This window comes from Mandrillus leucophaeus, unplaced genomic scaffold (genome assembly GCF_000951045.1).
Source record: "Mandrillus leucophaeus isolate KB7577 unplaced genomic scaffold, Mleu.le_1.0 Scaffold754, whole genome shotgun sequence".
NCBI lineage: Eukaryota > Metazoa > Chordata > Mammalia > Primates > Cercopithecidae > Mandrillus > Mandrillus leucophaeus.
The window spans coordinates 498,926-520,334 of NW_012108186.1; the positions used below are offsets into that span (position 1 = coordinate 498,926).

The window sequence follows — 21,409 nt, forward strand, 5'->3', positions numbered from 1 at the left end:
TTACAGAACATCTGACAGAAACAAAGGGTGGCAGAAGGAAACAGTCTGAGAAAATTTTATACTTTCAAGTAAGAAATTGCTATGAAATACTAAAATATAAAGCAAACCAAATTATAGTTAAGATGTCATGGATCCATCACTTAATCTTTGCATGGGAATATCTCTGGTCGATTAGCAGTTAAGCTATTTCTTAGTATTACCAGGGCTGAGATAACGTAATTCAAATCATTGTTTAACAATCTTTATTGTTTAAGAAGCCTACCCCAAATCCTTTACACTTCAGCTTAAGCGTATTTCTTCTTATTTCATCATAAGAGGTAAGCAGCTGGCTGCCATGCTAACCAGATCTCTTTATATACTCTGAGACCCTCCAAATATGTACTGCTTATTCCAATCTTTAAAATAGACAACCCTCTTCACACTCTTCCTTATGCATCCTGTTGGGCATGTTCATTTATGTAATTCATCATTTTAAATCATCCATTTAAAATGCTACATTCCTTAGCTTCACCTCTTTCTAAGCCCCTTCTGTTAATGTCTCCAGTCCCATTTACTACATTAATTCCTTCCCCCTCTCAAATTCACATTCTCTGCTCTCTACATCTTAACTGAAGGGCTATTTTAGATAATAATTTACCCTACATTTCATCCCTTCATTTGAAGTATCCAATGATAAAATTAAAACAGTCCCAATCAGAATCATGAAACCAACCTTAAAACAGTCTCCATCTGTCTTGGGAAGATTTGCCTTGCTCTAGATGTGTTGATGAATTTTTAGCACAAATTAAACCTCACAGACGCATTCCTCAAGTATTTCTACAAGTGTTCTGTGTTCTACCATTATGTCACCCTCTGATACTTTAGAATGGTACAGCTGTTTTGAAGCTGAATGACAGCAATTCAAACAGCCAGGCTTACAACTTATAAAACTGGGGGAAATTTCTGGGAGGTAAAGTGACTGATCCCAGAGAAGGAGTGTTCTCCATGATACTATGCTGCTTGTTATAAAGTTTGCTGTTCTGCTTTATTTTACTGCTACCCAAAAGGTTGGGCAGATAAAACTACCAGTAAAATGGAATTTAAAATAAAATGTATTTGCCAGCCTTAGAAACTAACAATAAATAACAAAAACGCAATAGCTAAGCCTTATTTATACAGCACTGACTACGTGCTTTAACAGTAAATTAACTCATTCAACAGTTGACACATTCAATCCTTAGAATACTGTTGTGAGGGAAACATTTTTATCATCCTCATGTTACGAGGAAGAAACTGAGGCCAGAGAGTTTAAGTAACTTGCCCAAAGTCATACATGATTGGGATGAAATTAAAATTCAGAGAATCTGGCTTCCGAGTCAGTGTTGTTCATCATGACCTTTATTATATTATAAATAGTTCAGTAGATTAATCTTTGTGACACAGGGCATATGTCTTCTAACGTAACACGTTTTTAGTAAATATGAACATTTCCACAGTAATGTTTCATTATACTTAACAAAAAATAGAAAAAAAAATAATCAACATGGCATTAATGTGCCACCCATGGGAAGCAATAAACTGCTGAGAACATTTTCACTACTGCATGACTATATATGCCTGATTTTGAACAAAACTGTTTTTAAACCTTAAAAACAGTCTTAATGTAAACATCAGCTGTTTATATAAAATTACTTTAAAGACTCACATAATGTTTAGACCAATTTTCTTCTCTAATTAATGGAACAGCTCAGAGGTAGAAGCACGATATTAAAAAATAAGATTTATAAACTGTGCATATTTTGCACATTATCATTATTTGACCATGACCAACATAAATGCTACAAATCCCAATGGACAGAACAATCAATCAGCAAATATCAGTAGCATTTACTGAGTGCAAAGCCCTGGACTAGATTCTATAAAGCATCAAAGAAAGATAATTCTGATGTAAAGAGGCTCAGCCCCTTTCTTAAAAAAAAAATACAGCCAGTAACAGCATCTGCTGAGAGCTAAACATCCAACTTAGTTGGGATCTTTCAATTATAAGGGTAAAAATTCACTCAGGTTACGCTACATAATGGAGATTGATTACAAGCCTGTATCTGGAAATAAGAAAGATAGGAGTTTCCACCACACAACCAGAGCACCCAAGAACAAGAACTCAGCTCAGGCTTACAGAGACAGAAAAGGGTTCAAGATTGAAGGTCATTTGGGATCCAAAGCAGCTCTGGCAACTGTGTTACGAACACAAGTCTGTTTATCCCTGCTCTGTTTATCATCATCTTTGCTTCTCTCCAACACTGGGTTTTGTTTTCAACTGCTTCCCTCTCTCTGTGTAGCCCACTCAAAGATGCCCAGAAAGGGAATCTTATTGTCAGTTTTGCTACTACCATTTTTGCCGGGCTGAGCTTTCTCACAAATACCACCTTCAGCATCACCAGAAGATGTACTCACATAGAGGGAAGACCTCTTCACTTGACCTAGACCTCCTGAAACCATGGAGCCACTATCAACATCTGAGGGACTCAGAGACTCAACTGCTCCTAAGAAATCTGGACCAGTGTTAAGAATACAGCAATTAGAATGCCAGTGGGATTGCTCCAGTTTCTTACTCAGAGCCTGATTTCCATAACATGACATACACAGTCTGTGGGAGGCAAGATGATAATATGGCATAAACGTTTTCATGATCTACAGGAGCCTGAATGGAGTAGTGGGGGAGAAGGTACTCTAAAGGCATATTGCCTGTGTTCGAATTTAACTCTGATGCTTACAAGGTATGTGACCATGTGCAAGCTATTTAACCTATCTGTACCTCAGTTTTCTTGTCTAGAAAAATTGAGATAATGGTAGTCTCTCCTTCACAGGATTGTTATGAGGATAAAAGAAATAAATCATTCAAAGAGCAGGATGTGCTGGGCACACAGTGAGCACTTGACGAATTTTAGCTATTATTTTCTTACTACTTCGAACACACCTTATCAATTCTATCCCTTGTGACTCCACAGCACAAAACTCCTATTCAAACATATTATGCTCCTTCGTGCCTCTGTTCTTACCTACTGCCTGGATCTTCTTCCCCTAGTACTTTCTAATGAAGCCCTTCTCATTCATCAAAGTTCAGAACAAATTGCCTTTTGGAGCAATGCCCTCTGTGAATGGTAATCTCCAGAGGGGCTTCCAACAATTCCTCCAATTCAATATACTCATGACACTCCTCTCATTAAGAGGTGGGCAATTCAATTCCCTCATGTTGAATCTGGCCTTGGGACTGGCTTGGACTACAGAATGAGGTAAAAGTGACATTCTGGAACTCCCAAGCCTAGGCTATAAGAGAATTCTCAGTCTTCACTTTCTGTTCTTGGAACCCAGCCACCGTACTAGGAAAAAACCATGCCATATGGAGAGGTTATATGGGGAGAACCAAGGCGTACTGGTTAAACACCCCAGATTAGTTCCCAGCCTATGCCAGGACCAACCCTCAGCCATGTGAATGAAACATCTTAGACGGTCCAGCCCAGCCAAGTCCCAAATGAATGCAACTCTAGACATCATCACATACTCAGTAGATTTTAGCCCATAGATGTGTAAGGCATAATATAATGATTGTGGTTTCAAGCCACTAAGTTTTGGGTTATCATAGCAATATGAAACCAAAACACCATTCATGAAACTCCTGGACAGGGTAGGTATTTCTTAGACTAAGCTCTCATAATTCTAATCTGTAACTTAACAAACTATATTACTGTAATTATTTATTTTTATGTCTGTGTCTTCTCCTGAGGGTTTCAAGGCTAGTAACCATGAACTTAAGGGGGAAAAAAAGAACTTTTTCAGAATTACTCTCAGGAGAAGTAATGGAATGTACAATGGCTAGAATAAAGGTATAACAAAGTAGAAAAATTCTGAAGTTGCTCCCAGCCTATCATTTTGGCAACCTCTAACTCTTCGAAGATTTGAAGTTATAGAAAGGGTAAGATTTGTCACCCCAACATGATGATCAAAGGACTTAACATCTATATTTAACACCCTGTTTACTATACCACCAGAGCCCTTTTCTGATGAGAAAGAGAGAAGGTGGGGGGAGAGAGAGAGAGAGACAGAGAATGAAAATAAAAACAAAAGAGAGAAAGTGGCCAAAGTTAACCAACATTGTTCTTTTTTTTTTTTTAATTTTTTTAGAAGAAGAAGAAGGAGAGGGGACTGGGTAATAGAGTGGTTTTAAATATGGACTCTGAAGCCAGACAGCCTGGATTTTCATTCACCTTCACAGCCTGGGTTTGAATCCCAGCTATAGGTTTATGTGGCAAATTACCTAACTTGTCTGTGCCTCAGTTTCCTTATTTATAAAATGGAAATAATGAGCGTTCCTACTTCATAGGATCCAGTTAAGGATTAAATGAATATGTAAAAAACATAGAATGGTGCCTGGCATTCAGTAAGACCTATATAAGGGTTAGCTGCTACTGCTGCTGTTCCTCCTCCTTCTGCTACTATAAAGACACAGTAACAAAGGCAGTGTCAATTTACGTAATGGATAGACAAAGAGGACACTGGAGTCCTACAATAAATAGTACTTGGACAATTAGCTCTCTAATTTATTATACTAGACATAAAAAAAATTCCAGAGAGAATTTCGCTTTTAAAACACAAAAACTTTGTAACATTTAGAGGAAAATGTGGGAGAGTATCTTCAATAGCTTGGCTTAGAGGGAAAAATATCTTAAACCTGATGTAAAAGCAGAAATCATTAAGGAAGATTGTTAAATTTAACCATACTAAAAATTTTAAATTTTGTACCAACAAACAGACAAAAAAATGTCATAAACAATGTTAAAAGACAAGCCAGAAACTGGGAAAATAAATTTATCCAGATTCATGTCCAAAATATATAAAGAACTCATTCTAATCAATAATAAAAAGCAAATAACCCAATGCAAAATGTACAAGATGATAAACAAGCTATTTGCATAAGGAAAAACCGAACAGTTAATAACATAATAAAATTATGAGACAACATGCCCCTCAATTTTAAATAATAGGATATTTTATGCTTCGTAATTGGCTCCTTGTCTGCCTGGACCCTCAGCTAAAGTTACCTTTTGAATAAGAAGAGGGAGAGGTTGGTGAGGCAGGGAGGACATGAAGGGAAGCCTAGGCTCCCTTAACCCCCAGAATTTTTCCATCCCAGTCTTTCCAGATAAGGCTGAGTAGAGCCGTTAACCTTTCAATAATGTAACCTGATATTTTACATCATTACATTTTTGCACCCCACTTATCACATCTTGGTAATGTTTTGTAACAACGACATCTTACTTAAGGCTGAACACAGTTGTACGACATTCTCACATGTTAACTCAGAAAAACCCCACAATGTAGGTATGATTATTATTCCTGATTTGCCAATGAGCCACAAAATGGTGGCAAGCCCACAAAATGGGTGGTTGCCCAGAAGAGTCCAAATTTAAAACCAAGTTATCTGGCTTTAACATCCAGCTCTTAACCCAATACTATCATTGCCTCCAAACATATGATACGTGAAAAGAGGCTCAGTCTCACTAGTAATGAGGGAAATGCAAAACTGCAAAATTCGATTGCACACCACATACAGAACTGCAGAACATTTAAAAGTCTAACAATGAGTACCATGAGGATGTAGAGCAATACATCCATATTAGAGCAGTACATCCATGTAGAGCAGTACATCCAACAATACATGTAGAGCAATGGCAATCCATACACTTCTAGAGGGCTTATAAATTGGTACAAACACTATCAGGAGGCATTTGGAAGATATGTATTCTTAATGACAGAGCAGTTTCACTTCTAGGTATATGGTTGAGAAAATACTTGACAAGGAAATAAGGAGAGAAATGTTCACTTCTACCGTGTTTGTATTGGTAAATATATAAGAACTATATATATTATTTACATTTATATAAATGTCTATAAGTGAATGACTAGATAATTTTGGTATATTCACACAATGGAATGCTATTCAACAGCTGAAATGAGTAAGTTGAAATGACTAGCTTTATCATAGATAAATCCTAAAATTATAATGTCAAATTAAACAGTAAATTAAAGAATAAGGCTGGACGCTGTGGCTCACATCTATAACCCCAGCACTTTGGGAGGCCGAGGCGGGCGGATCACCTGAGGTCAGGAGTTCGAGACCAGCCTGGCCAACATGGTAAAACCCCCATCTCTACTAAAAATACAAAAATTAGCCAGGCGTGGTGGCATATGCCTGTAGTCCCAGCTACTTGGGAGGCTGAGAACAGAGAATCACTTGAACCCAGGGGGCAGAGGTTGCAGTGAGCCAAGATCTCACCAGTGCACTCCAGCCTGGGTGACAGAGGGAGACTCCATCCCCCTACCGAAAAAAAAAAGAAAGAGAAAAAAACAAAACAGGCGCGGTGGCTCGCGCCTGTAATCCCAGCACTTAGAGAGGCCGAGGAGGGCGGATCACGAGGTCAGGAGATCTAGACAATCCTGGCTAACAAGATAAAACCCCGTCTCTACTAAAAATACAAAAAATTAGCCGGGCTTGGTGGCGGGTGCCTGTAAGTCCCAGCAACTCAAGAGGCTGAAGCAGGAGAATGGCGTGAACCCGGGAGGCGAAGCTTGCAGTGAGCCGAGATCGTGCCACTGCACTCCAGCCTGGGCGACAGAGCGAGACTCCGTCTCAAAAAATAAATAAATAAAAATAAACAAATAAACAAATAAAGAATAATACAGCAGGCTGCCATTTATATAAAGTTAACATACAAATATCATTTATAATATCGTATATAATTATTATTATTATTTTTTAAGACAGAGTCTCGCTCTGTCTCCTAGGCTGGAGTGCAGTGACCTGATCTCAGCTCACTGCAAGCTCTGCCTCCCGGGTTCACGCCATTCTCCTGCCTCAGCCTCCCCAGCAACTGGGACTACAGGCGCCTGCCGCCATGCCTGGCTAATTTTTTTGTATTTTTAGTAGAGATGGGGTTTCACCGTGTTAGCCAGGAAGGTCTCTATCTCCTGACCTTGTAATCTGCCCGCCTTGGCCTCCCAAAGTGCTTGGATTACAGGCGTGAGCCACCGCGCCCGGCCTATAATTCTTAAATGATACACGCATGCAAAGTAAAGTGCACACTCAAGAATGGAGATGGTACACACTAAATTCAAAGCTATGGTTACCTGTGGAGAGAAAGGGATAAGGCAAAGGCATACAGGAACCTCAGCTGTAGCTGTAATGTAGTGCTGGCCCCCCAAAAAAGAACAAAGGCAAATATGTTGAGGTTTAATAAAATTGGCTGGCAGGTGCATAGTGGTAATCTAGTTTGTATACTTGTCTCTATATTTAAAGTATTTCATAATAAAAATATAAAAACAAATGAAGTGTGGTAAAACAGAGAACATTCCAAAAATAAATGACAAAAAGGAGATTTACATATATTTCAACTTAGACCTTTTTTGAGAAACATTGCTTTACAGGAGCATCTGTTACTGTGTCTAGGCCCTTAACTTTGATGGGTCCTACCTCCCTTTAGAGCTTTAACAAAATAAATTGTTTCTACTACAGCAATAACATTACAGCTTTGCAAAAAACAACAAAACACATATTGACGGAAAATAAAGTCAGTGGCAACGTGTTTATGAAAATATCAGCAATGTGTTCGTCCTAACCTGTAAAAATATGCCATAGGACAGACAGATAACAACAGGTGAAATAGATAAATGAAGTATTCTTTAACTACCATTTAATAGAGAATTGGTAGTTTCTCCTCTATGCAGAAGAGAAAACATTCAGGATTAATAATTCTGAATCAGGTTGATAGCTGTCAAGCTATGATTACTGCCTCTAGAATATGAAAACATAAAAGCTCAGAGTCAAAGAAAAAAATCACTTAGTATCCATGTATTAATTTACTGGCCTCTTACTTTGTTCATTTATATTACACCATCCAAGTTTCAGGAAAAAGTAATCTAATCTGAGATTCAGTTACATGGAAGGACAGATCAAGAAGTATGGCATGTAAAGAACTTTGCCTCATGAAGAGAACTCATAAAGAGTTTCAGTAAAACTCTCTTCTATCTTTGCATTTCTTGCCATTGAGTTATGCTCTATTACCTTTATAGCTTATTCTGTCTTGTATCTCTTCATATTCACGTGCAAACATAGTAATGCCAAACTTAACTACTCATTAAAATGGCAATCTAAATTACATGAAACATGGCCAAAGAAATATACACATAAGACCCAAGAACAATCAAAATACAAAGCACAGAGTTCTATCCTTGAGTCTTATGTTACATACAGTGCTAAAAAATTTAATCATAGATTCAACTACAGACAAAAGATGTTTAAAAAGACATAAGTATGACATCTGGAAGTATCATTAAAGAAACATGGGAAGAATACAAATTTATTACAGAAATTTTGAAAAACCTAATGAGTCACGTGGGACATGAGCAAAAAATCCATCGTATCTAAATAACTCACAAAAATGCTATAGTACTTATGATGATTTACAATGAATCATGGCCCTGAATTATCGAGAAAAAAAATTATATTTGTTCAGTATACTTTAAGAACTGTGGGGAAATGACTTTAAGTCACTGATTCTAACATTCATCCAGAAAAACAAATATGTAAGCATATTCTGAAAAAAATAACATTTGTCTTATCAGTTTTAAGATACAATGTAATGAGATAATAATGAAAAGAGTGAGGTAATACCACAAAAACAGCCAGACCAATGGAACAGAATTATCTTCAAACAGAAAGATTGATATATGTCAGTAATCTTTGAAAAGGGAACATCAGGAGTCAATACGTAATTATCTAATAAATGCTACTGAAATACTTGGTCAACTATTTTGAATATTGTCTTCTTAGGGGGATTTATATTCTCATCTGAAACTATACATCAAATACATTCCAGATAGGAAGAGCTTTTAAAAAAAAATTTTAAGTGACTGTTTTATAAAGGAAGGACATTAAGCATAGAGAAAAATGACTTTAAAAAGAAAAGAAAAACAGACAATTTCAAAATGCAAATACATTTTTATAATTATAAAAGTAATTTGTGAGAAATCCTGAAATCTTGAAATGCATATAAAAATAAACAAGAAAGTTTGTTGATTTTCCTATCAAGAGAAAATACTGTTACATTTCAGAATATATTCTTTTTTTAGTATGTGTTTATATATATTTACACAGATATATATATCAAAAAAATCACAAAAATTATTTCATGAATGGGACTGTAGTTGCCTTGTAATTTAAAGTTTTTAAATTCTACATTAAGGAGCTCGTTTCGTGTAAATAAATATGGATATACACTGTCGTCATCATCATCATCATCATCACCATCATCATTTCCAATGGCTACAAAATATCTTATTCTATTAAAATACTTTATTCTATTAAAATAAAACATTTGTAAGTAAACACAAATAAAACCAATTTTCTCTTTCAACTACTGGTGTAAAAGTCAATTTTGGTTGTTTTCTTTTCCAAGATGGTGGGATAGAGGCTTTTAACATGCCTCGGCCTTTTGGAAATGGCAAGATAGTGAATAAATATTAACTATGAGCTTTCATTCAAGAAGGAAAATGGGAATATAAGAAGTCAAACTGTCTCTCCTCACTGAAGATATGATTTTATACCTAGAAAACCCTACGGACTCCATCAAAAGATTCCCAGAACTGATAGATGACTTCAGTTAAAGTTTCAGAGACAAAATCAATGTATAAAAATCAGTAGCATTTCAATACAACAATAATGTTCAAGCTGAGAGCCAAATCAAGAATGCAATCTCATTTACAATAGCCACACAAACAAAAAAGTAAAATACCTAGGAATACATCTAACCAAGGATCTAAAAGATTTTCATAGGGATAACTTCAAAACACTGCTGAAAGAAATCAGAGATGGTACAAATGGAAAAATATTCCATGATCATGGGTTAGAAGAATTAATATTGTTAAAATGACCATACCACCCAAAACATTCTACAGATTCTACATGAATTCTATCCCACTACCAGCATCATTTTTCACAGAACTAAAAAGAACTATTATTACGTTCATATGGAACAAAAAAAGATCCCAAATATTGAAAGCAACCCTAAGCAAAAAGAACAAAGTCATAGATATTGCATTACCTGACTTCAAACTATACTATATGGCTGTAATAACCAAAACAGTGTGGTACAAAAACAGATACATAGTCAATGTAACTGAATAGAGAACCCAGAAATAAAGCTGCACACCTACAGCCTTTTGATCTTTGACAAAGTTGACAAAAATAAGCAATGGGAAAAGGACTCCCTATTCAGTAAATGGTGCTGGGATAGCTGGCTAGCCATATGAAGAAGAATAAAACTGGACCCCTACATTTTAACATATACAAAAATTACCACGACGTGGATTATTTAAATGTAAGACCTCAAACAATAAGACTCCTAGAAAAAAACCTAGGAAACACCATTCTGGACATTGGCCTTGGGAAAAAATTTATGACTAAATCCTCAAAAGCAACTGCCACACACACAAAAAAAATTTGACAGGTGGGACCTAATTAAAATAAAGACCTTCTGCACAGCAAAAGAAACTATCAACAGAATAAACAGACAACCTACAGAAGGGAAGAACTTATTTATAAACTATGCATCTGACAAATGTCTAATATCCAGTCTATGTGGAACTTAATTGAATAAGCAAAAAACAAATAACCCATTTAAAAATGGGCAAAAGACATGAACAAACATTTCTCAAAAGAAGACATACAGATGGCCAATAAACTATGAAAAATGCTCAATATCACTAATCATCAGAGAAATGCAAATTAAAACCACAATGACAACACCATGTCACACCAATCAGAACAGCTATTATTAAAAAGTCAAAAACCAACAGGTGCAGGCAGGGTTGCAGAGAAACGCGAATGCTTATACACTGTTGGAGGGAATGTAAATTCGTTCAGCAATTGTGGAAGGCAGTTTGGAGGTTTCTCAAAAAACCTAAAACAGAACTACTATTTAACCCAGCAGTCCCAATACTGGGTATCTAGTCAAAAGAAAAGAAATTGTTCTACCAAAAACAATGATGTGCTCACATGTTCATTGCAGCACTATTCACAATAGCAAAGACATGGAATTCAAATTAGGTGCCCATCAATGGTGGATTGGATAAAGAAATGTGGTACACATACATCATGGAATACTATGTGGCCATAAAAAAGGAATGAAATCATGTGTTTTGCCACAATATGGATGCAGCTGGAGGCCATTAATCTAAGTGAAGTAACACACGAACTGAAAACCAAATATTGCATGTTCTCACTTATAAGTGGGAGTTAAACATTAGGTACTCATGGAAATAAAGATGGCAACAATAAAAACTGTCAACTACTGGAGCACAGAGGGAGAGAAGGGAGAAAGGGTTGACAAACTATTGAGTACTATGCTCAGTACCTAATGACCTTACTGAATGTACTAGAAAGTATCAACAACAAAGCACATTTGTGTATTTCCAAAGATTATCTCTATGTATTTATTTTACTTTCTTTGAAAGCTAGTAAAGTTTGATTTTTTAAAATATTTCTTAGTCATTAATATTTCTTCTTTTCTAAGTTATTCCTTCATGTTCTTTGATCAATGTTCTATTTGGAATTTTAAAAATTGACTTGTAAGAGAGCTCTCCTATAATAGTCACAAAATTACTAGTTTCCATATTTTTTATAAATATTTTTTTCTGCTTGTCATTTGTATTTTATCTTTAATTTTTATTGTGTGGAAGATTTCAAATTAGTCACATTTAAAAATATTTACTGGTTTCTACCTTTATTGACATACTGATAAAGATCATCACTAACTCATGATTATTTACACATCTACTTAGATTCTTTCACATGCTCTATGCCTTTTGGGGTTTTTAACATTTAAATCTTTAGTCTACTTGAAATTTATTTCCGTGTGACATATGAGAAAGAGTTCGAACAGTGTTTGCCTCCAGATTTGGACATTTGTCCCCAATGTATTAAATGCCTTAAACTTATACCAGTTTATTATATTTACTTGGTTCTGTTTTGGGGCTTCCAATTTTGTGGTCAATTTAATTTTAAATTGGTCATTTGACTCCTAAAACTTTTAATTAATAAATGCATGAAAGTAAAACACAGAAAACTGGAAAAAATTATTACAGCCACTATGACAGACAAATGGTTGACAACAATAATATGATAAATCATACAAGTCAACAAAAAACTACCAAAACGTCTTTGGGGAATGTGGAAGATGGGTAAAGGATAAGCAGAAAATTCATAATAGAAAAATAAATGACTACTGTAAGCGTGATAAAGTGACATTCACCCTGTAGTAGTCAAATAAATGTTTAAAAAATTAGATAACACTTATTAAATTGTCCAAGTAGCAAGGACTGTCTCATAAAGCAACTTTAAAAATCTCTCCAAAGTTAAGAATCTCAGGAGAAAGGCATTCTTACACTTCCCAGCAGGCATATAAATTGGCAGAATGATTTTTAAAAACAATCTGGCAGTAGCAAACAAGAGTCATAAAACAGTATACATCCTTTGACTCAGCAATTTCCTTCAGACTCTAGCCTAGAAAATAATGTGGAATGTAGTAAAAGATTTATATACAAAGATATTCACCTTAGTTTTATTTAAATCAAAAATAGAAAGTAGGTTTAAAAAAATCCAGTAAAATATTGAATATAGAAATCATAGCGTAACCACAGTATCGAATATTCTAGCTATTTAAAATAGTTCTTTATGAACCTGTTTAACAGCATGTGGAAAGTGTTACAAAGTTATGTGAATGAGGCAGGCCCAGTGTTTCTGGGGGGTTATGGGCAGGCCCTGGGGGTCTTCAGGGACCTTGCGGGCAAAAGGGGTTGGGAAGTGAGGGGCCGGCTGTGCTCACCACACAGGGCCTTCCTTGGCACCCAGCCTTGTGCAGCAGCCAGCATGTCACACATGCTCCTGCACCTCCACAGCAGCTGGCAGGTGGACCAGGCCATCCTCCCAGGGAAGGATGGCAAGGCTGTCGTTCGCTTTGGCCATGACCGGGACCCCACATGCATGAAAATGGACAAGGTCTTGTACAGCATCGAGAAGGTTCAATATTTTGCAGTTATTTTTCTTGTGGATATTACCAAAGTACCTGACTTCAACAAAATGTATGAGTTATATGCTCCATGCACTATCATGTTTTTCTCCAGGAACAAGCACATCATGGTTGTCTTGGGGACTGGCAACAACAAGATTAACTGGACCATGGAGGACAGGTGGGAGATGGTCGACATCATAGAGACCGTGGACCATAAGGCCCTCAATGGCGGCGGCCTGGTCTTGTCTCCAAAAACTACTTCACCAAGTACAGATACTGAGGTGCCCTCAGGCTGTGTGGATAAATGCTGTGGAGGCCTTTTCATGTGGAAACCTGTTAAAGTATTTCAAGCCTTTGGAAAAGTATATGAAGCTCCAGTGCGGGAGGATTTCTGAGACACAATTTATTACATGACCTTAACTAGCTGAAATAAACACATGAAAAAAATAATAATACTGATCTTAACGGAATACAAGGAAGATTTTAAAAGTGTACATATAGTTGCATCACAGTTGGTAAAAATGCATATAAAAAAAACTTGAGTAAACACATAATGATCATCATGGGTGATTATGATTTTCTTCATTCTTCATTTCCTTATTTCTAAAATACTTCACAATATGTCTCTATCGTTTTTGTCTAGTTAGACGAGAATACAAACTGGGGAAAGGCCTGTGTTTTCAAAATGGGAAAAGCTATGAGCAAACAAATCTATGAGCTGGGAGAAGCAACAGAGACAGGGAGAGGACAAAGGTTTAAAAGAAAGGATAATGAATGTCACCAGGATCCTGCAGAAAAGAGACATCAAGAGAACAGGCAGAGAGACTTGTCTAGGAGGGACATCTTTCCTTTGATGCCTGTGAGGAGGAAGTACTGGAGAGGTGCAAATACAGATCGATTTACATGCAGGTAATGGGAGCAGAACATTCACTGAACTCAGAGATGTTCACTTTTACTACCTAAGTCAAGCATGAGGCAAGCTCATCAGCTGAGACTGAAATAGAACTTGAGAAGAGTGATAAAGATTATGAAAACTGAATGGGAGCAGGAGTTAATTAAAAATAGGGAAAAGAACTATACTGGTATTTCTGTTTACCGAAACATGTCAGGATCATGAAATCATTTTGTCTCAGGGACCAAATACAGTTACTGTCTTCTTTACCAGAGAACAATTCTTTTAACAGGTCTGTGCCATACCTTGACTGATTGCTTGATTCATTGATTTAGATTCTTTGATTCATTCAACACTAGTCTAGTGCTTACCCAGGTCACTAATGCCCTCTACATTTGCAAATTCAGTGGTCAATTCACAGTCCTCATGCTATTTGACATTTGTTATGTGTTACAGTACACACTTACGAATCCTTCATTCTTGAAAATTATAATATATTTGTTTCTAGGATACCACTCTACTGTACTATTAACCCTTCTTAGATGCCTTTGCTGGTACCTTTTCATCTATCTGATTATACATGTTAAAATGCTCCAAGGCTCAGTCTCCATGCCTCTTACATCCATTTATTCACAAGATGATCTCATTCAGGCTCTTATCTTTAAATACATTTGTACACTGACGACTTACATATAACACACACATACTCACACACACATACACCTGCAGATTCAATCTCTCACCTAAACTTCAGACTCAGTCAGAACTGCCTCCTCTACTTGAAAGTTCATCAAATTTCTAAGAAGCAATCCCCACCCCAAGTACTCCTCATCCCCAAATTACCCATTTAACTAAACGGAAACTTCATTCATCAAGCTGTTCAGGCTAAAAACCTTGGAATCATCAATGGGTCTCCATTTCTTTTTGCCCACTTCAAATAGAGCTGCAAATTCTATTTACTCTGTTTTCAAAATATACCAAGATCTAACCACTTCTCTCCACTTTCATTCTAATTTAAGCCACAGTCACTTCTCCTCTGGAATGCCTTGGTCCCCCGCCTCCAAGGGACCCTCTCCCTCATCGGTTATGCCCCCAGAGTCTGTTCTCCCCACTGTAATGGGAGTGATTCTTTAAAAACAAATATAAGTTAGGTCATGTCACTCTTCTGCTCACAAGTCTCTAATGACTTCATATTTCACTTATAGTAAAAACCAAAGTCCTTATGAAGACCTTAAGGCCCTACCTGATCAGGCTTCCTGGGGGGAGGGCAGAGAGCAGGAGGATCTTCTGCCTAGGTTTCCATATGGGAGACAATTTATAGAAACACTATACCTAGTGGGGGCTTCCTCAAATAGAAGTTCAATGTTTGTCCTAGGTACAGTTACCTAACGTTTTCTTATCTAACTAGTAAGACTAAGAAAGTGACTGAATAAAATAAATATCTAAATAAAAGCTCACATTTTTAAACATGAAATTTCAGAAATATTAGTGATTCCTTTCAGAATATAATGTATTTTACTCTAATTGCCATTCTGTCATCTCACTTTACTTTTCAAAAGATATGCACCAACAGGCCAGTGTGGTTTATGGAAGATTTTTTTCCCTTTTTCTTCTTCATTAGTAACAAAATCCCAGAAGTATGATTTCCAGATTCTCTTCAAGAAACAAACATCTGCTGTGTCCCGAATGTTGCTTTCCAATCTTTTACACATTGTGTAAAAGCTTCATTGTGAATAACACTGGGCATTTTCGATATTCTGTTGAAAATGGAAGAAGGACAAATATCTGTCCTTATATATTCACAAACAGAAAGCTCTCGATTTCAGAAAGGCAAGCAAGCTGCCCACCTTTTCACTGTCTCCTAACTTGTATCACTGTTCTTTTGCATAGTGTTTATTATTATAATCAATGAAAGCAAGTAACAGAAAGTAGCACAAAGTGACATAAGAACATTGATCTACAATTTGGCAAAATAGAGAATTGTTTCTTGAATTTAATGATCTATTATTTGCCAATTTCCCATTTGACCCTGTAGACACAACAAGTATATATTAAAAGGCAATTTTCTTATCTATTTATATAATCTCTCGACTTTCACTTTCACATATTAAAGCAGAGTAAGTCCATGAAGTTTTGTTAAACTACATGCAAAGAATAAAAGTCAGCCAGTATCAGAACAATTAATTTCACTCCAAATGTAATCACATGAAATAATTGGTCTGAGTCACCCACCTTTAAGTTAAAGATCAAGAGAATGTAAACCAAAGGCAGAAAAGTCAGAGGTCAGGGACAAAACACTGGGGAAGAAAAGAAAGCCAAAGCTTAACTGTGTGTGAGTAGGCATTACTGTCTGTGTGTGTAACCCTCTGTGTGTGTGTGTGTGTGTCAATCTGAATGGGTCTATGTGGTTATGTTCACATGACTGGCTGTGTGTGTGTCTGCATGGCAGCTTCAGCATGTGCGAGTGTCTGTGTGTTGGCCTGCAGGAGACAGTGTGAGTTTATGTGTGTCAATCTGAGAAAGAGAAAGTTCATGCGCATATGTACTTTTCCCCTTAGAAAAGTGGGTAGAACACTGTTGGCTACACAAATTTTTATGTTGTGTAGGTGTGTCAGCCTGAGCAAGAGTGTGTGTGTTCATGTATGTATCAGCTTGAACAAGCAACCACGTATGGGGAGAAGGGAGAAGACTGTGTGTGGCAGACTGAATGTGTATGTGAATGGGTGTGTAGTATGTTGTATGTGTGTAATATGGGGTGTGTGTCAGCCCAAGTGAGTGTGTGCATGTGTGGGTGTGCGTATGTCAGCATATATCTGGAAGGAAGAACTAGAGAGACTTTTTATTTCCCTGGATCCTATGTGGTAGGAGAGATTTCTTAGAAAATCATACAAGTGCCGTTTTATTAAAATTTGCCTTTCTGACATAATGACAGGTCCCTCCAAGTATGTTAATTAACCTCAGTAGAAACTAGGTGTGAAAAATACCCTAAAATGATTTAGCAGCAAGGCACTGAGAATTCAGTCAATTTAAACATTGCCACTTTATAAGTCACCAAAATGCTATTTTTCTTTCAGTTTAAAATAATCTGATATAATAAACTAATTTTTCCTTCACTAAATGGCTCTTTAAATCAGTGCTACAATTGATGTCTCTCAAATATCATTTTATTTTAAATTAAGGTTTAACAGATAATTTCTGAACAATCATGATTAATCCCTTGCTAGAGTGTTAATATTACACATAAACATAAAATACAACATTGCTAGAAACAGTTCAGCTTTCAAACTAAGTACCATGAAGCACTGACATGGTATGCTGGACTAGAACTTCATTTTTGATTCCCACAACACACTTCTGGTCACTCCACTCGGCCTCACTATCCAGAGCTGACTAGGAGGAAACACATCACACAAGTGACTCACTGTCTGTCTACTCAATGGAAAGAATAGAAAGGTTCTCATCCTCAGTACTGACCCTAATGCTCATCAGATCTTATAAACCACAAGATAAACCTGGAAAAACATCAAAGTAGTCCAGGGGAGCTACTCTTCCCCAGAATGCCAGTTCCAATGGCCTCTTCACTGGGTAGAAAGTAACTAAGGTAGGTTTTCTTTTTGGAATTCAGCTATTATTCTGGTGTTTTTGCCAATACCTCATAGATAGATACGCATAAATATGTGCATGTTTATAAATACACACACACAAAATTTACTCCACAAAATAGAACTTAATGTCACCTTGTTTTATTTTTCTAAATCAAATAAAGTATGACTCCAAGTATCCATTTGCTAACAGTGTTATTCGGTATTTCATACCCTTTCCTGCTCTGGCCCTGTGACAGCACCAGGAAATTCAGCAAACTTGAGAAGGGACTTATGGCTTTCAATGTGTTGTGGTCACTATTGAGATGCTGGTGTTCAAACCCCAAGGACAGGTGGGGGGCTCTACTTCCAAGGCAGTGCAGACCTTGGAATCTTTAAGTGCCTGGAACACAGTGGCCTCCCTCATGACATCACCTCCCCCTCCACCACATCATCCACCTATCACCCACAGGCCTTAGCACTTCCTGGGATGCCCCACAGGACTCAGAGTGGACCTGCCACTGTGCTTCATAACCTGTAACTCTGGGTGAGACCTCTCCGCCCCTTCCAAGCCTCGAAACTTCATTCCTTCTTGGCCAACCTAATTCAATGCTCTCCCAGAGGATAAATAGAGACACTCTTTGCTTTTCCCCTTGAAAAGGTGGGTAGAACACTGTGAGGTGCTCAGGCCCTCAGAAACTTGAGGATGGCCTTATGGCTTTCAGTCTGTCGTAGTCATTGTTGAGATGATGGTGTCCAAACCTCAAGGACACGTCAAAGGTCTTTAGGCCTCTCTTTTCTGGGAAGATGGGGAAAAGGTACATTTTAGTTAACAGTAGCCATGTTGTCAAATTCTATTATTACACTATTTTTGTCTTGCTTTACAGATTTCCTGGATACACTGTAGTATATGATTATATTATACATTTTTCAAATTAACAGACATATTGCACCAGGTACTTCCCCTAACAAAGTATCTGGAGATAGATGGAAATTATAGCACATTTTTTAAAAATGTCACTAGCACACTGTCGAAAATAAGTTTATCTTATGCTTCCAGACTTTTCAAACACCCTTAGAAAGTATATGTATGTACATGTATATGTGAATATGTGTGTGTATGTGTGTGTATATATACATACATTTTTATATTGCTCATTTTTTTTTCATTGATGTGTTTTCTTAAGTGGTAAGGCCTTTTTAAAATAAAAGTTTGGTAATTTTCTATAATAGCTACTTAAAAACCTCTTTTCCAGTTTACTATGTGCCTTTGGTTTTGTTAATGTGGAATAACATGCAGAAGATTTCATTACTCAATTTTTAAGTATATTTGCATAAAGTTACATAGGTATTTGCATACTTTGTAATCTTCTCTGACTCTGACTATAGCCCTTTTCTCATTTCTAAATTTGTTGATTTGTATTTTCTCCTTCTCCTTCTCTTTTTAAAATTCCGTTTACCAAACGTTTATTTCATTGTTTGATTTTAAACCAGGCTTAATCAGTTCTATCATTTTTCCATCTTCTAACATTAAATTCTGTGTTTTATCTTTACTCTTAACATACTCTTATCTGCCTAAGTTCTGTTTATTGGTATTACTTTGTTTCAGGATTTTTTTTTCCTCCCAATTGTCTAGAATTTAATGTTTCACTCATTTTTAAATTATATTTTTAAATAATAAAATCTCTTAGAGTGATGAATTTTTCTATAAATATGCATTTGTCTGCCAAGCATAATTTTGACATGAAACTTACTTCTTTGATTATTTTCTTAAAAGGCTAGTATTGTATTTTTTATTTCCTTACTTACTATAAGGAATGTCCTTATAGTAATGAATTTACAGGGTTTTACAAGAGAAGATAAATAGTGGATGTTTGCTTTTTCTTGTAAATATTCTAGGTCGGAAAAATGAGTTTTGTAAATGGAAGTTCTAGCTAAGACATTAAAACCTTAATGATATTATTAGCTATTGATAAGTCTACACTTACTATGCCACATTTATTTTTTATATTCCTATTCTAGAAATAATGGCATAATTTCCTATTTGTGCACTTCAGAGCAACTTATCAAAACTAATAAAATTTGAATGGAACTTTTAACAAAAGTTTTCAATGAATACTTTTTTCTTTTTCCGACTCGAAGTACCTATTAAAGAAAAACTGCTAATCTTTACAGGTAGTCCTCGAATCTTCCTGCAGCTGACCAGTGGATAAAAACTCCCAAGTGTCAGGGCACAGGGCATTCTCTCTCACATTGCCATGCCCTCCTCTTTTTCCAACTATCTATATCACTTCTTAAGTAGTCATCATAAATGGAGTCATTTGGGGCAATTAAAAAGATCCTTGTGAGTGAATTTCTTTAAAGCCATTTAATATCAGAAATGCTCATATTACCCATTAAAAATATCTTCTCAGACATTTGGATTCCCTCCAACAAAGGATGCAGTGGGGAGTTCAGGAGGTTGAGAACAAGGTAGTAGCTGCAGAGAAAATAAATAAAGCCTCCAAATGAGAATTTGGTTCTTTTACATTTTATACCACACCCCTTGGTTTAAAAGCCATAAATAAAACTAAAAACAATACTCTTGAGTAATGACTTTTACTTTTGCTGAGGACACTTCACAGTTTCCCAGGTGATTCTTCAGGCCTATGACAGAGATCTAAATAAGAAGCAATTTTAAGATGTCATTCCTTATCTAGCCATTTTACCAAGACATGCTTTACCCAAGATAGACTAAATGACAACCTGTTTCCCACCTTAGTACATGTCAAATAAACTAGCATTCTCAGTTCTGCCTTGACTATAGATTGCAGAATATGATTAATGATATATCCAAACAGAAGCCCCCAAGGAAAACATCATCTCTTAATTCTAACTATCCTAATGAAATTATATAGTTCATAATTCATTAATCTGACTGCAGTGACAAAAATAGGATGCAAGAAAAAAAAAGTACTTCTATAGTGTCCAAAGAGACAAAGCTGAGATAATTCATTAGCAATAGCATATGCTTAAATTTCACTATGTTCTGCTGCATAGTGCAAGGTTTTCTGTAAAAAAGTAACAGCAAGAAACACATTATGTTCCTCTTTTTGAAGAAAATGATCACCTTCAAAGAAGCCAACAGAATTCTTATTTAAAATATTCTTGTTTCTCCAAGAAAAAAATGTCCTACACAATAGGTTCCTAAAATACAAATTTTATTAAGGCAATAAGTTAAATAAGAGTCCACTGAGCACAGGCTTTTGTCCTTCTTTTTCTTAGCCTTCCCTTAGAGGAAGATTGCCTGTCATGCTCTTAACCATACATTTTCTAAGTGCAAGGTCATTTCACTATTTAGTTTCTTAAATTAGTGGAGCTTAATGTATCACTTCACCCAAAACTAGCTGTTATAAAAGGCAATATACTAACATGTAAAACACATTGCTTTTTCTAAAGCACTTAGCATTCAAAAATAAATACTATCATTTAATAATGGTAATAATGATGAAAATTATAATATTCTATCTGATTCAACATATTCTTAATTATCAGCAGCAACAGCAGCAACATAGACCTTGGTGGTCAACAGAGTCTGATGGAATCCTGCACTCACAGAAAGTGCCACTCCTAAATTGTGGAGGACATTTGCACTGTGAACGTCATCTCCACATCATGAACCTAAAGACCCTTCCCCTAGACTTTTGAATTTTAATTTGTAACTGAGGCTGGCATGCGATTACCACTTGGGTACAGAGGTAGCAAACCTACACATCTCCCCCTTAAGGAAAAGTCCAAAGAGCCCAGATCATTAAGCCTTAAAAAGTGAAGTCACTGGAATACCTTTTTCCATT

General features: G+C 36.3%; 1 protein-coding gene and 1 pseudogene across 1 annotated transcript in view; one reads left to right on the top strand and one right to left on the bottom strand.

Moving 5' to 3' along the window:
• Window positions 1-21,409, bottom strand: part of ZNF385B (zinc finger protein 385B) — a 572,754-nt gene that overhangs the window by 359,453 nt on the left and 191,892 nt on the right. The window lies entirely within an intron of this gene.
• Window positions 12,962-13,383, top strand: LOC105529204 (annotated as a pseudogene).